Source organism: Paramormyrops kingsleyae, chromosome 14, assembly GCF_048594095.1.
Source record: "Paramormyrops kingsleyae isolate MSU_618 chromosome 14, PKINGS_0.4, whole genome shotgun sequence".
NCBI lineage: Eukaryota > Metazoa > Chordata > Actinopteri > Osteoglossiformes > Mormyridae > Paramormyrops > Paramormyrops kingsleyae.
Window position 1 is genome coordinate 4,467,301 of NC_132810.1, and position 14,306 is coordinate 4,481,606.

The 14,306-nt window shown below is 47.1% G+C and overlaps 1 long non-coding RNA gene across 1 annotated transcript; it reads left to right on the plus strand.

Annotated features, from left to right (window-relative positions):
- The first annotated feature begins 11,421 nt into the window (after window positions 1–11,421).
- On the plus strand, window positions 11,422–12,368 carry LOC140578400 (uncharacterized). Its single transcript, XR_011982547.1, has 3 exons — window positions 11,422–11,577; window positions 11,990–12,097; window positions 12,290–12,368. It is a non-coding gene; the product is annotated as an uncharacterized lncRNA (long non-coding RNA).
- The last annotated feature ends 1,938 nt before the right edge of the window (window positions 12,369–14,306 follow it).

A 14,306-nucleotide genomic window follows, 5' to 3' on the forward strand; every position in this document is an offset into this window, starting at 1 on the left:
GGCCTGGCGTTAGGGAGGGGGCCCTCTTCTGATCCTCTGACGACATTCCGGGGTCTGGCAGAACGGGGCGGCCCAGACAGGGGGCCCCCGTCCCAGTACCAGGGACTGCGTAACTGTCCCTCAGTGGCAAGCCCCAGCTCGAATTGCACTGTGACACAATGGCACGGTGGAAAGCTATCTTAATTAAAAGCTTTCTTAATTTAGACATCACGGCGTTAAGTTTGCAGTGTTAGTGTATATCTAATTTCTGATTCGATCCAATTTAGCTTGTGGCATGCAACCATCACTTCTATGCGGTAACTCACTTGCTCTAAAGAATGATTACTGAATGATGTTAATGCGACATTGTGGCACGGGGAGCTGTAAGGCTAACAGCTGCCTCCCCAATAGGGATGTTCAGTTTTTCCAAGTGTAGAAGGTGTTCACATTTTGAGTTTTTTTTTTTTTTTTTGTGTGTGAAATGCCACCCTATTGGTCCTGACCTCGGACGCCCGGGCGGATCCCGATATCGAATCCCAGATAAATGTAGCCGTGAGAGCTGGGAAGGAAGTGGAGTGACAGGGAGATTTTTGCTGCTTCTCCTCCAGCATCCATCTTATCTTTCCACTTTGGTGGATGTGATAAGGAGTTCAAGCTCAGGAGGATTGATTATCTCACAAATAAACAAATACTGACGACCATGTCTGTTAAGTAGTGACAAAATGGTCTACTTCAGAAGTTAGGAAACTTTCTAAGCACTTTGCTGTCCTTCGCTTTGTTTAAATCATTTGCTTGCAGATAACCTGGCCTTATTAAGCTGTCAGAGGTCTGACAAGCTATCAGTATTTTCTTACTTAATTTTGATGGAGCTTAGTTATTTCACAGTTGTTTTTAATTCAAAACCTTTTTAAATGGATGATAAAAGCAGGTTTACTGAAATGTAATATGGTTCAATACATCCATGGACAACCCATGTATTTAGTCCATTCAGGTTGTTTGCAGGCTGTAAAAACGTTTGGCAGATATTTTACTTCTGAGTCTAAAATGAGTCCCCAGGGCTTAGTGCTAGAATGAGTGTTTAACTGGTTGTGGGCTCCTTGCACCTTAACACATATTTACAGGCTATAGCAAGAAGTGCAATAATCATCAGTTTGTGAAATGACAGAAGCATACTGTGATTATATCAGCAAATATCACACAGAGAAGATGAACTTTGCTGGGTTACGCGGGCAGTCGTGTTTTAGTTTTGTCACTTGTCATTGAAATAATTTCTTCAATTTGTTTTAATTATTGCCAGAATCATCCTATTACCCCCTGCTTGGGTTTGCTTCTAAACCCTAAAATAGTATTTGTTGCCAGGCAAAAAGGGGGAAAAAAAGAAGAAGACACTATTATGATACTGACTGACAGTGATGGGGCTCATAACCAGTAATTGTTGTTTTTGGGATGAGACGTTTGTTTTGGACAAAACCTTTCATCAGGCACTCCTGTTCTGAACAGAAGTTCTGCCATATAAATTACTGGCATTAGGATGTTGCGAGCTAAACATCCTCATAATACCATGTAGATGCGGCATAACTGAGTGCTGAAGTGATTTAACAGGGTTAATCAAAATCCTATTCAGGAAGTCGCATTACTGTGTCTGGCACAATAGGCTTCTGCACAAGGGTCTGTGTGTGACTTGCCTTTATGCTGTTCTTCATACTTGGGGCAGCTGAGCAGGTAACATACCTTCCAACAGGAGTGCTGTAATAAAAGGCCAACAGGGTGAATCCTAGTACTGTCACCTAACGAAAGGCTTGCCTGTTCTAATAGATCAATGGAGGAACGGTTTTTACGGCTAAGGATTAATGGTGAGAATGATTAAAATGGGCATCAAGCACCAAATCCCTAAAAAAAAAAGGTGCTTAAAATACAATGGCAAGCAAAATACAAAGCCAGACATGTCATGTTCATTGTGTGAATCCAGCTGATTTTTCTCAGTTTCTTCATGTAGCTGCAGCTGGTCAGATAGATGTTTCCTTGTGTTCCCAAGCATAGATCTGAAGTTGACAGTTAGTTTGCGAGCAGGGTCCGAGCTCGGTTCCCCGTTAGACCGAAGGGCAGTGTGTGAAATCTGCTGCTAAAATGCAGTATTTGCACTGGAACACCTCACTGTACTGGAACACCTCACTGTAGGGGCTGGCAAAGGAGGGAGCAGGAGAGCATTTTAGCAGCAAGCACCGAATAAAAACAGCTGTGGCGATGCCAACAGACAGGAAACAGCATGAGCCAAACTATCTTTGGAGGAGGAAAACTTTTAGTGGGAGGAGTAAAACGGTTAGTAAACATGAGCCGCAAATCCTAACAGCTTTCTTTTCGGGGAGAGAAAATGCGAAGGAGAGAAAAGTCATTCTGAGCAGCCGGGGCGCAGATAAAGCATCACACTTCAGTTCCTTCACATCTCATGCAAAGTGACTTGCAGCAGGAGGCTGCCGCCACGCTGCATCAGCGCCTCTTCACTGAGAGAGGGAGCGATATTAAAAACCGTCCCCTGATGGATGCCACAATGGCGCTGCCTTTCATTAGCGCCCAGCCGCCGTGTCAGGCCTCTGTGTAGCGCTCATTGTGCATGCATAGTAAATGACTATTTACCTGCCACTTCCTTTGATAAGTCGGCCCCCCTCCCCCATTGCTCAGCCCCGGCCGGCAGTCGGTCCCCCTTCTTTGCCCACGATCACATTAAGACGAGCGCGTCTCCTTCCAGAATGTACACCACTACATTTCCACAGGTGCTGTTCTCTTGGGTTCATCGTGGGACAGTCTTTGATTGTTTCCTCGTCTTTTTTTTTTCCCTTTGTCTATTTCCTCCTCCTCATCTTCGTCCCCTTCGACATTCCTGTTGAGTTTCTGTGTTGTGGTAGCTCTGTTTATGCAACGGCTTGTTTTGAAGTGACAACCCAGGATAGATATGCAATATTAAAGAGGGACCTTATGAATTTTTGACATCAAATTAGTGGCTTCCCAGTTAACACATCACAGCTCACTGGGGCAGGCCGATCAGAAAACCCCTCTGAAGTGACAGGGAAAAGAGCAGGGCCAATCACTAAATATGCTTTTTTAATGTAAGTAGTAATCAGCACAGTAAGGTTAAGTAATAGTCTGCAGTTTCCATCGAATCTAAGTGAACACCAGTTTTTTTTCCCTTTAAATGTTATCCACTGTGAATCTCCGGGACTATAATGCAGATTAACATCCCGTGTGACACCGAACTTCTGATCAAAGCCGCATTTTTCTCTTCCTCCTCCTCATTCAAATTGCTTTATGTCAGTATGGGTTGATATTACCCACAATGCAGTGGTGGTCCTGCCTCTTATGTCCACAGCAAGATTGCAGCTCAAAGTGTCCCTTCTGTCGAGACCCTCCTCAGTGGCTCTGCACTCCCCCCAGCTAGCTGCCGTCCTTTGTTCGTATCTGATTCCCCAAGGTGTTTGCCAGTGGCCTTAAGCGTCCGCTTAGCAGTTGAATGCGTCGAAACTAAGCTTGGGGATTGGATATGCAGTACAAGGCTCTGGAACCACTAGGAGCTGAAGGTAACATGTTAGGTCTGGTTTATGAAGACCACACATGCTATTTCAATGCATGAATATAGTACATCAGTGATGTAGGTGTCATGCTAAATGCTGTTACGGAGTATCTGTGAGCTAGCATTGTTAGTACATCAGTGATGTAGGTGTCATGCTAAATGCTGTTACGGAGTATCTGTGAGCTAGCATTGTTTCAGTGGGCTTTGCTCGAAGAGGCTGCCATTAGGTCTTGTCGCTGGAACACACGCAGATACATTTGTCTCTACCGTCCCTTAGCTGTCAGAGTAAACAGATTCAAGTTGTCATGGTCCCAACAGACTGCCATTCTCACCATGATGATCAATTAACTGATTATTCCGGCAAGCTCCTGATTTGATAATCAGCGGGACTATTAATCACTTTTAATCTACTAATCGGCGATTGGCTTTTGCATTTATGGAGGAGCTCAGAGCCAGGCCTGCCTGACACGTCAACCTCCAGGGTCTGCCTTAGGCGGCAGAGTGAGGAGCCGCACTGCCGAGAGCTGTAGCAGTAATAATATCTATAACAACGACGTTTAATAACGATAACAATTGCGGAAGTAGAACAGGAGTAACAACAGGCAGAGACTAACACCACTGCAACCACGTTAGTGTGGATTATCACAACCATTTTAATAATGATACCCACGGCTACGGCAAAGGCTTTTGTGATGGCAGCTTCAGGGTGCGTGCCATGCCTGTCACCTGCGGGGCAGCTACGTTCCAGGCATACCCTCCGAGTTACAGGAACGCAGAAGTCTTCCAGGCCGTATCTGAGCGAGTGACGAACACGGGCCGAGCTCCGTCTCGAGAAGCTACACGGGGGAGCGTAGCGCCCGTTTTCTTTTGATGGCTGGAATTTCAAATCGTTGCCTCCTCCTGAACGCTCACCTAATTTCCCGTGCCCTGCTTCTCGTGCCATAATACGCTTTTTGTTATTTCTTCAATTAGAGTCAATTGACCTGACAGAATGGTTGGCAATTAAGTGATTTTTTTCGGAATGGTCTTGGGGTAATTGGCTTGAGCTTGTCAGCTGTGTTTTATGAAGCCAAGTCCCCACCTTTCTCTGGAGCATAATAGCTTATAATTTCAAAATCTTTATCTTCTGTTTCCCTCTCAATAAACTGCAATTACAGGAAGTTGTTGGAGGTGCTTAAACTTCCCTCTTTTTGTACCATTCCAGTCATTTCATAGCTGCCATTAAAATGAGTTTTTTTTTTTTGTGTGTGTGGCTGTGGAGCCGTAACGTAATCATGCCATGTGTGTAAGCAGAGACCAGCTCACCCGGGTTTACCAGCTAAGAGCGGAAAGTCTCCATCTTACTTGCTAATTAAGAGCATGGCTGTATTCCAGCAATTCTAGAGAAGTTGTATTCTGCTGTTTGATCATCCTGCTAATGACATGGCTGTGAGGGCATGAAGCAATGTCCCCACTGGCCGGCTGAAATGGTATCGGGCCAGAACCGCCCCTCTCAATGGGCCCAGTGCCAGCACCCATGAAAGTTACTGGGTACCTGCACTGTATTCACCAGCAAATCACCTGCCAGTAATTACAGCTCTGATCTTGTCACTATTTTTTTTTTCAACTTTTGTTGCACTCCATCACCTTTTGATTCGGTCTATGCATACAAGGGTTATGGTTTTATGGATAAACATTTTAGGCTGTCAGGACTTGGTTAAAACAATGTAGATAGCAAGAGGCCAAATGGTAGCTGTCTGAGATATTTTGGAAGGTGAGAAAAGAGGTAAGATCTGTCGTGGTATTTTTTTTTTTTTTTTATCAGGACATCAAGCATATATTATTTTTTTATTTAGCTTAAATGAGGCAGGAAAGATTAAGAAGCCATAACACCAGCTTTTAATGTGTTCCCTAGACCAGCATTTCCCAACCCAGTCCTCGGGGAACCCCGGACAGTCCATGTTTTTGCTCCCTCCCAGCTTCCAGCCAATCAGGAACACCGAATACCTGGCGCATGTGCGCTGCAAGTTGAGAGGAAGCAAAAACCTGGACTATCCGGGGTTATCTGAAGACTGGGTTGGGATATACTGCCCTAGACAACGGGTGGTATCCTGGGGCTTGCTGGCCAATGAGAAATTGTAACCTTTGCCCGCCTGCCTGTGTGTAGTCTCTTACACATGCCTTGTTTGTAGTCCAGAGTTTTCATGCTAAAATTCATTTGATTACAAATTTCCCTTAGAATGTGACATCACCCGGCGTAGTTCAGACCCCTCCTGCCAATGGGCAACGTCCGTGTGAAACATATCTTGCTTTCTCCTGCTTCTCTTCTGTGTCTGTGGCTGTTCTGTTTGTCATTTTTACCTCACACCCAAAATCTGCCTGCAGGGGAATTCAATGAGCATAACGTCATTGTTTTTATACATTTTCTGGACACAAACGCTGAATACATCTTTCTCTCCATGAGAGCTGTTAGGAAGGTGTTTAGTGTTGATGAAAAGGCAGACCTAGGCATGCGTAACGGAAGTCCAGTCCAGACAGTCTCTCCTTACATCTGATGATTTTTTTTTTTTCCCAGGGCAAATGCAGACACGACTGAGCAAGGCAGAGGGAGAAATAAATAAGGACACGAAATCAACAAATAAATAATTCACAACAAAATGACAGCAGATGTTTAGATGTTAGAAGCTTGCAGTTTTGCGGTGGTCTCAGATATAACTTTTGATCACGAATTCAGAAACAGCCCCTGAGTGGCTCGCTTGCTGCTCAGGGTGGCGATGGGGTGTGGTTGCCCTTATTTATTTCTGTTATCTATCCATTTGCTTTTCTATCCATGCAAAGCACTTCCCTAATACAATTTTTGAGACTAAACTGAGTCATTGACATATATAAGTGAGACTTGCCTCAGCATTTCGACCCTGGTGTTGGAGTGTGTAAATAGATGGGGAACACAATGTAACTGTACATCAGGGAGGCCTGCTGGAGACCATCCCAGATTCCTGCTACGGAGACGACTGGCATCACTCTGTGATTAACATTTAAACATTAGCACTAAAGAAAGACTGTAGCTTGTTGATTTTGCAACTTGTATTCAGAGAGAGTCCTTCTCAAGTGTTTCAAAGTGAATATCTCTTCAGATAACCCACAGAACACATTCCTCATAGGTTTTTTAAACCGGCGGAATGGAGCAGTTCAGTTCGCGTGCAGGAGGTTTGCGTCTCTGCGTCTCTGCGATTGTGTTTGTGTTCCTCTCTCCTTGCATCTGGCCCTAATCTCTCTGTGTCTCTCAGTGAAAATTCTAATCAGACCCATCATCTTAACTATAAGAAGAGTGCCTGGTCATAAAACATACCTGAGGAATATAAAGAACTATTATAAATTGAAATGGAACAAAATTTGTTCACGGGAAGCAAATCTGGGTGGGGGTTGCACAAAGAATTGCCTTTCCCCGCCCCCCCCCTCCCCACCACCTAGACACATTTTTCATACACGAATGAACCATTGATATTCCATCTGTTCGTGCTCCCGCTCTTTGGGGATGTTGTCAATCAAAAGTCACATGACCGTGTGGCAGTAGCAGCTTCTGGGAGGCCTCTTGTTGCCTGGCCGTGAGCCAAGTTGTGCGCCAGTATGCTTGGCTGAACCACACTGAACCAAGCTGTCCGCTGGAAGCTGGACCCAAATGCACATCAGTGGACTAAGCAGAGATGCCTGCCGCAGCCTGGATGGAACCTGCTTCATCTCTGCATCACCTCCATAGTCACTTGCCAGCGGGTCTTGAGTAGGAGACATCTTCCTAACGCGCCTATTTTGCTGTCAGGAAATGCTATGAGCAGACGTTCCTCCTTGGTCACCATTGTGTACAAGCAAGGCAGTTTCCCCCCCCTGTTCCTTGGAAACCGAATACCAGCCTCATGGGAAGATGGGTTAACCTCTCAGGCTATTACGGTCATTTAGTCCGTAGGAGGGGGCGTGCCGTAGGGCCACCGTGCTCCCTCCTCTCTGGTCCCCGGTAGGCGATGTACCCACGGGAATGTGGAGCCAGGCCCCCGCTTGATGTGTGTGCTCATGGCCAGTACCCTGGTGATTCCACAGCCCAGGGATCTGGGGTAAAGAGCAGCACACAGGTAATTAATGGCGCTGGTGGCAGAGATCAGGGAATGGTCCACAGGGACATTGGGGAACCCCCTGATTGGTCTTCTGGGCTCAGGCACATCGCTCTGAGCCTCACCTGTGGTCCAAAGCCTCTCATGGTGGGTGGAGCCAAAGGGCCGCCACAGTGGGGCACTTCCACAGATTACCGCCTGCTGTCTCGCTCACACCAGGCCTGTTGGGCAGCTCCGGGGCAGGGCTTGCCCTTTCTCTGTCTCTGCCCATGTGGTGTTGCTCCCTGTTCCCCGTGGAGAGATGACACTGAAGCCTGCTAATTGGAGAGCTTTAATCCCAAGCTCACCTTGCCTTGGTGCTGTACGTCGACGGTCCCTTTTTTTCCCCACCGTGAATTTGGGCAGAGATGAACCTCAGAACAAAAGATCGGCCATCTGATAGGAGCTGAATGGACTTTCGCTTAATGTCTTTGTTCGTCTTTTGTTGTTCGTTCAGGTGATAATCATTCCTCCCCCTGCTCGATGCCTCGGGGAAGTTAGGCAGGTGCACAGGGGTCATTCACACACAGCTAGCAGTTGGTCCTTCTGGGGCCCTCTACCTAAACAGCCCCTGGGATTGTGGCTGCAGGTGGCACTGTTGTTTGGCCATGGTGGCGGAGGCCGTTATGTGATATCTCCGTCCAGGCCCGGGGGGCCAACCAACTGTTTGTTTATGTGTCATGAGGCCCTGGGTGAATGCTAATGTGGAGCAGCCTTCTCTGCTGTACCCTCCCTCCCCGCTGGGGCCTTGCTACGGCCCTTGAGGCCCCCTGGGCAGGCTGGCACAGGTAGCCCTTTGTCAAACCGCCATGGGGAATTGTTCATGAGGGCTGGCTGCCTGATGCTGCGTCCCAGAGCAAACCTTCCATCTGCCGGCAGTTGGCTATTATTTACCAAACCACCGCCCCCCCCCCCCCCCCACCAGGCCCCAGGAGAACATGATACCGTTTTATGCTACTGCCCAAGACTGCATTTATGCAAAAGCAGTGGCAGACGAGTATGAACAGCGATTCACGTTTTGCCAGACAAACTGAAGTCAGGGAAAATGCTGGAAGCTGTTACTCATGTTTGCTTTGAGAGTGAGGTCTCCGTGATGGAGCACATTGCATAAGAAGGATGGCTCTGTAGTAATGATGAACTGATGGGGTTTAGACACATACAGTAGCACTCGCTGTAGTTGTCCGATGGGGCAACACTTTTTGTAAGCTCCGGAAATTAATGCAAGCGGACTGCCTCTGCTGTGTTATGGGGGGGGGGGGGGAGGGGGTAATGTTTTATCAGCTGGAGAAGCCATTTCTGCAGTAAAAGAAAGCAATGAAACCATATGAAATGAAAGTAAATTGAAAGTGTCAACGTCATACAGTGTGTGTAGAGCCAAAGAGGCACTTTGGTCGTTTTGTCCCGGAGAAAATGTATGATTGTAAGACACGTCTCCTGAAGACGTTGATAGAGCAGGGCTTTTTGGCTGCCGTTGCATCAAGGATCAGTTCCATTTTTACATGATTAATTTGATATCTTAAAAAAAGCCTTATTAATTTAATATGTGATGTTAATTGAATTCATCTGAGTATAATTTTTTACTGAAGTTAATTAAAAGGAGAAGAGTCTCAAAATGTACCAGCATAGTATGGGTAGGCCTCCACCCTCCCATCAGCTCCACAACGGACATCATCAATACACCCCCCTAACCTCAGCACCATAAACTAGTGCTGGGGGGGGGGGGGGGGGGATCTCAATCAGTGTTTACTCCTTAACATCTTATTTGTCTTTTAGGGATTTTTGAAACTACAGAAAGATATTTTCATCTTCATATCCAATTAGAACTTACAGTATCAAATTCAACTTTCATGTATTAAACATGAGCCATAAAATATTATTTTATTAAATGATGTTTAATGCGATTTCATTTTATTTTATTTACTTTGGGTTGGGTTGGGTTCGGGGCAGTGTTTAACCGATAGTAGCCTCTCGATTTCTTCGGTAGTCATTGCCAGGTTGATGTTTGTGTTCTTTTTTTCCTTGCAAGTGGCATGTATAAGGAATGAAACTGAAACACTGGCCAAAATAGTGTTTGGGGTTTCACGCCTATATATGCACAGCATGGTGGCCAATCTTCACTGATTGCACATTCCATCAGTGTGCGAAGGTTGAATTAGCAGAGCAATAGCACAGCTGTACATAAAATATTGCAATCCTCACAACATAACAGGAGACATATCACAGTTCAAAAGAGGACAAATTGTTGGTGCGTGTCTGACTGGCACACCTGTGACCAAGACAGCAAATCTTTGTGGTGTATCAAGAGCCACGGTGCCCAGGGTAATGTTGGCACACCAGCACGAAGGATGGGTCACATCGATCAGGTATAACTGTGGATGCAAGAGGAAGCTGTCTGAAATGGATGTCTAACCCGGATTGTACCCAAAGAACATAAAACCACAGCTGCCCTCTCACTGCAAAACTATAGCGCACTTCGACTCTCCTGTTTCCACCAAATCTTCACTGGGAACTGCACAGGCCTCTGTGCAGGACTTGTACCTGTCATTTCCAAGATGAATTGATGCTGTATTGGCTACAAATGGAAGCCCATACTAATAAATTATTGTGTAGCACACATATATAGTATATTACATAAGTTTCTTTGTAGAATACAGGTATATTTTTGAGAGATTGTTACATTGACTTCTGTAAAACAAAAGGCTCTCGATCAGTATCACTAATTAAAAAAAAAAAAACAAGTCTCTAGTTTATGGTACAGTAGCTCCCCTTTCACTCCTGTAGTGCCCTTGGAGCTCCCGGCACACCCTGTGAGGTGTGCTCACTCCCGCTTGTGACCCTGTGGCTCCCCTTTCACTCCTGTAGTGCCCTTGGAGCGCCCGGCACACCCTGTGAGGTGTGCTCACTCCCAGTTGTGACCCTGTGGCTCCCCTTTCACTCCTGTAGTGCCCTTGCAGCGCCCGGCACACCCTGTGAGGTGTGCTCACTCCCGGTTGTGACCCTGTGGCTCCCCTTTCACTCCTGTAGTGCCCTCGGAGCTCCCGGCACACCCTGTGAGGTGTGCTCACTCCCGCTTGTGACCCTGTGGCTCCCCTTTCACTCCTGTAGTGCCCTCGGAGCGCCCGGCACACCCTGTGTGGTGTGCTCACTCCCGCTTGTGACCCTGTGGCTCCCCTTTCACTCCTGTAGTGCCCTTGGAGCGCCCGGCACACCCTGTGAGGTGTGCTCACTCCCGCTTGTGACCCTGTGGCTCCCCTTTCACTTCTTGTTTCTTTTCTCTTTTATTTCTCTGACACATAATATATGTCCCCCCTTCATAGGAATGTATATCTCAATCCTGTGTTTGGAGCTCAGCAAAAACAGACGAGACATTAGGTTTCCTAACGGCAATTATCTTTTTAGATTGGAGAACCCACTGCGCCTAATCCCGGCAGGCAGCCTGTGGCTACAGATACAAATTTGGGGAGATAATTAGGTGCACGAGAGGGGGTTCTCTACAGGACAGGAAGGGGACACCAGGCAGCGTCCACAGGGGGGCATTAAAGTCCCCCTAGTATCCATCCCCCCCTCAGAATGTGCTGGCCATCCCCCCACCCCCAGCCCACCCTGCAGGGGTCAGTGGAGTTTATCTCCTCATGAATGTTTAACCTTTTTATGAGGAAAGGGCATCTTATCTTTTCGCAGTGCTGTTAATTGGGGACATGATTAGAGCATGCTGTTTGACTCCGCAAGTCGTGCTTTTGTTCCCAGCACCAGGCTGAAGGAGAGGACACAACCACTGGCTGCATTTTCCAGAGCGTCGCCCTCCAAATCACCACGAAAAACAAGCTCAAGGCCTTCATGCTGACTCTACTTGCAGTGAAAGTGGGAAACTCTCCAGTTAAACTGTTACTGCCTGAAGTATTGCAGCTCTCTGTGAGTTTGTGTAGTTATGTCACACGTTATAAGATCAAAGCAAGCCCCGGTGGGGCACTATTCCCTCTTTGGCTAAGGCCAGCTCAGAAGTCAGCCTGAAACATGTACTTCTGCCCTTATGTTGTTTTTTTCAATTTGCGTGCCTGTCATTCCAGTTGGATTGAAATGTCTAAACTAGAATTATGAGGATTATACCTGAATTGAAGCCCACTGAGATGTACTGCACGTAACATCAGTTTGAAATGTGTACTTAACAGTCAACATGCAAAAGTAGCGATGATGTCCAGAGCTGCTGTCGTCTGATGGCAGATGGTCATCATGTGGGTCATGTACGTCTGCTTACTGTTTACTGTTTGTACTTCCTGCAGGTAATCAGTCATCCATGTTGCGAACCTTATCTTGACCTTTGCAGTTTCAGTCTATAGCCAAAGGTGCCCAAACCTCAGGAAGGCGCCTGTTCGCAGAGTGTTTTGTTCGCCACCAGGCAGCAGCGAGGATTAGGCGAAGCTCGTCGCAGGAGGTGAGGAAACGATAGCATCTGCTTCCCTTAAGCCTAGCGAGCAAAGTCCATGAGGGTGGCTGAGAGCAGAGTGAAGCCAGTGTGGGGTGTTTTGGTTGTCTGCATATTTACTCTGAGGAAACTTTGATTTTTCTTGCTCATTCTCAGGTGCGATGGCTTAAAACTGAACGTTTTTGCCCATCTTGTGTTTAGGAGGAAACCGTCCACAAGAGTTCCTCAGTATGTCAAGGAGATCCAGGTGCAGGCATGTCAGCAGGTGTCCTTACTCTGGTCAGTGTGTTACGTGGTTATGGCTGTTCTTTACAGCCAGATTTGATTGATTTTGGATGGATGAATCAGTAAATTGGATTCTTTGAGACTTGGAATTACTGTGAAACTCACTGCCTGTGTTACTCTGATTATCCTGTAATTAAAAAGATGGCTACAGTATACTTATGGATGATTTTCTGTTTCCTGTCCACTTCCACCTACCATGGACTGTCCTCTCCCACCTTGTGGACTGTGACTGTCTGCTCCCACAATGTCCTACTGGACTGTCCTCTCCCAACATGTGGACTGTGACTGTCTGCTCCCACAATGTCCTATTGGACTGTCCTCTCCCACCATGTGGACTGTGACTGTCCTCTCCCACCATGTGGACTGTGACTGTCCGCTCCCACAATGTCCTATTGGACTGTCCTCTCCAACCATGTGGACTGTGACTGTCCGCTCCCACAATGTCCTATTGGACTGTCCTCTCCCACCATGTGGACTGTGACTGTCCTCTCCCACCATGTGGACTGTGACTGTCCGCTCCCACAATGTCCTATTGGACTGTCCTCTCCCACCATGTGGACTGTGACTGTCCTCTCCCACCATGTGGACTGTGACTGTCCGCTCCCACAATGTCCTATTGGACTGTCCTCTCCAACCATGTGGACTGTGACTGTCCGCTCCCACAATGTCCTATTGGACTGTCCTCTCCCAACATGTGGACTGTGACTGTCCGCTCCCACAATGTCCTATTGGACTGTCCTCTCCAACCATGTGGACTGTGACTGTCCGCTCCCACAATGTCCTATTGGACTGTCCTCTCCCAACATGTGGACTGTGACTGTCCGCTCCCACAATGTCCTATTGGACTGTCCTCTCCCACCATGTGGACTGTGACTGTCCGCTCCCACAATGTCCTATTGGACTGTCCTCTCCCACCATGTGGACTGTGACTGTCCGCTCCCGCAATGTCCTATTGGACTGTCCTCTCCCACCGTGTGGACTGCGACTGTCCGCTCCCACAATGTCCTATTGGACTGTCCTCTCCCACCGTATGGACTGTGACTGTCTGCTCCCACAATATCCTACTGGGTGCTCGTGGTCCTTTCTGACTTCACAAACATCTCTTCCATCTGGCCTCTTGCCTGCCCCTTCTTAAAGGGGCCCTGACTTTCAAAGGACAGAAGAAGCTTAAAAAATCAATAACTCATCATTTATTGATCACTAAAAATTGTCCTCATTAGCCCCCTAAGTGGTCCTCCCCATTTAATAGTTGATGAAATGCCACCCCCCCATGAACCCTGTTTCTGTCACCATGCTCAATTCATGCAGGCCACATGGCAACAATCAGTATGCCTTTGGCCTGAGAACAGGTCCAGAATGTACACTGTGGTTCTTTGTGTGTCAGTGTGGATCCCCCCCCGGCACCAGGGCCCTGTGTGACTCTAACAGCAGCCTGTCTCAGCAGCAGGCCAGTTTCAGCCGCTTAATGACTGAAGGGCCAGTCCTCCCTCATTTCAGCTGTTTGATCTTTTGAGGCATGTGCTGCACATGTTTTCTATTGCATGAAAAATTAATTTTGCGTATCACTTTACAACATGTAAAATGTGTTTATCTTCCAGGGATTAAGGGTGTGCAAAATGAACACTGCGGAGCTTCTGTGTCAGGTATGTGCAAACATGTGGCTCACTTCAGTCCGCAGACGAGATTGCGTTGACTTTAAGGCCCCTGTCATGCAATGGACAGCTGATCACTGATGTCGGATAAGCAGTTCCATTTCACCCAGAAGAGAGGAGGACAGGACATGAAGAGGTGCTTTTGGGTAATTGAGTAGGTTGTTAAAGATGATGGGTTTTTGGTGAAGTTCCTTTCGATAGCGTCAGGCTCGTAGACCTGTATCTCTCCCGGGAGCTGTTTGGGTACGGAGCACCTGTACGCACTGCTCTCTCCTGGCTGG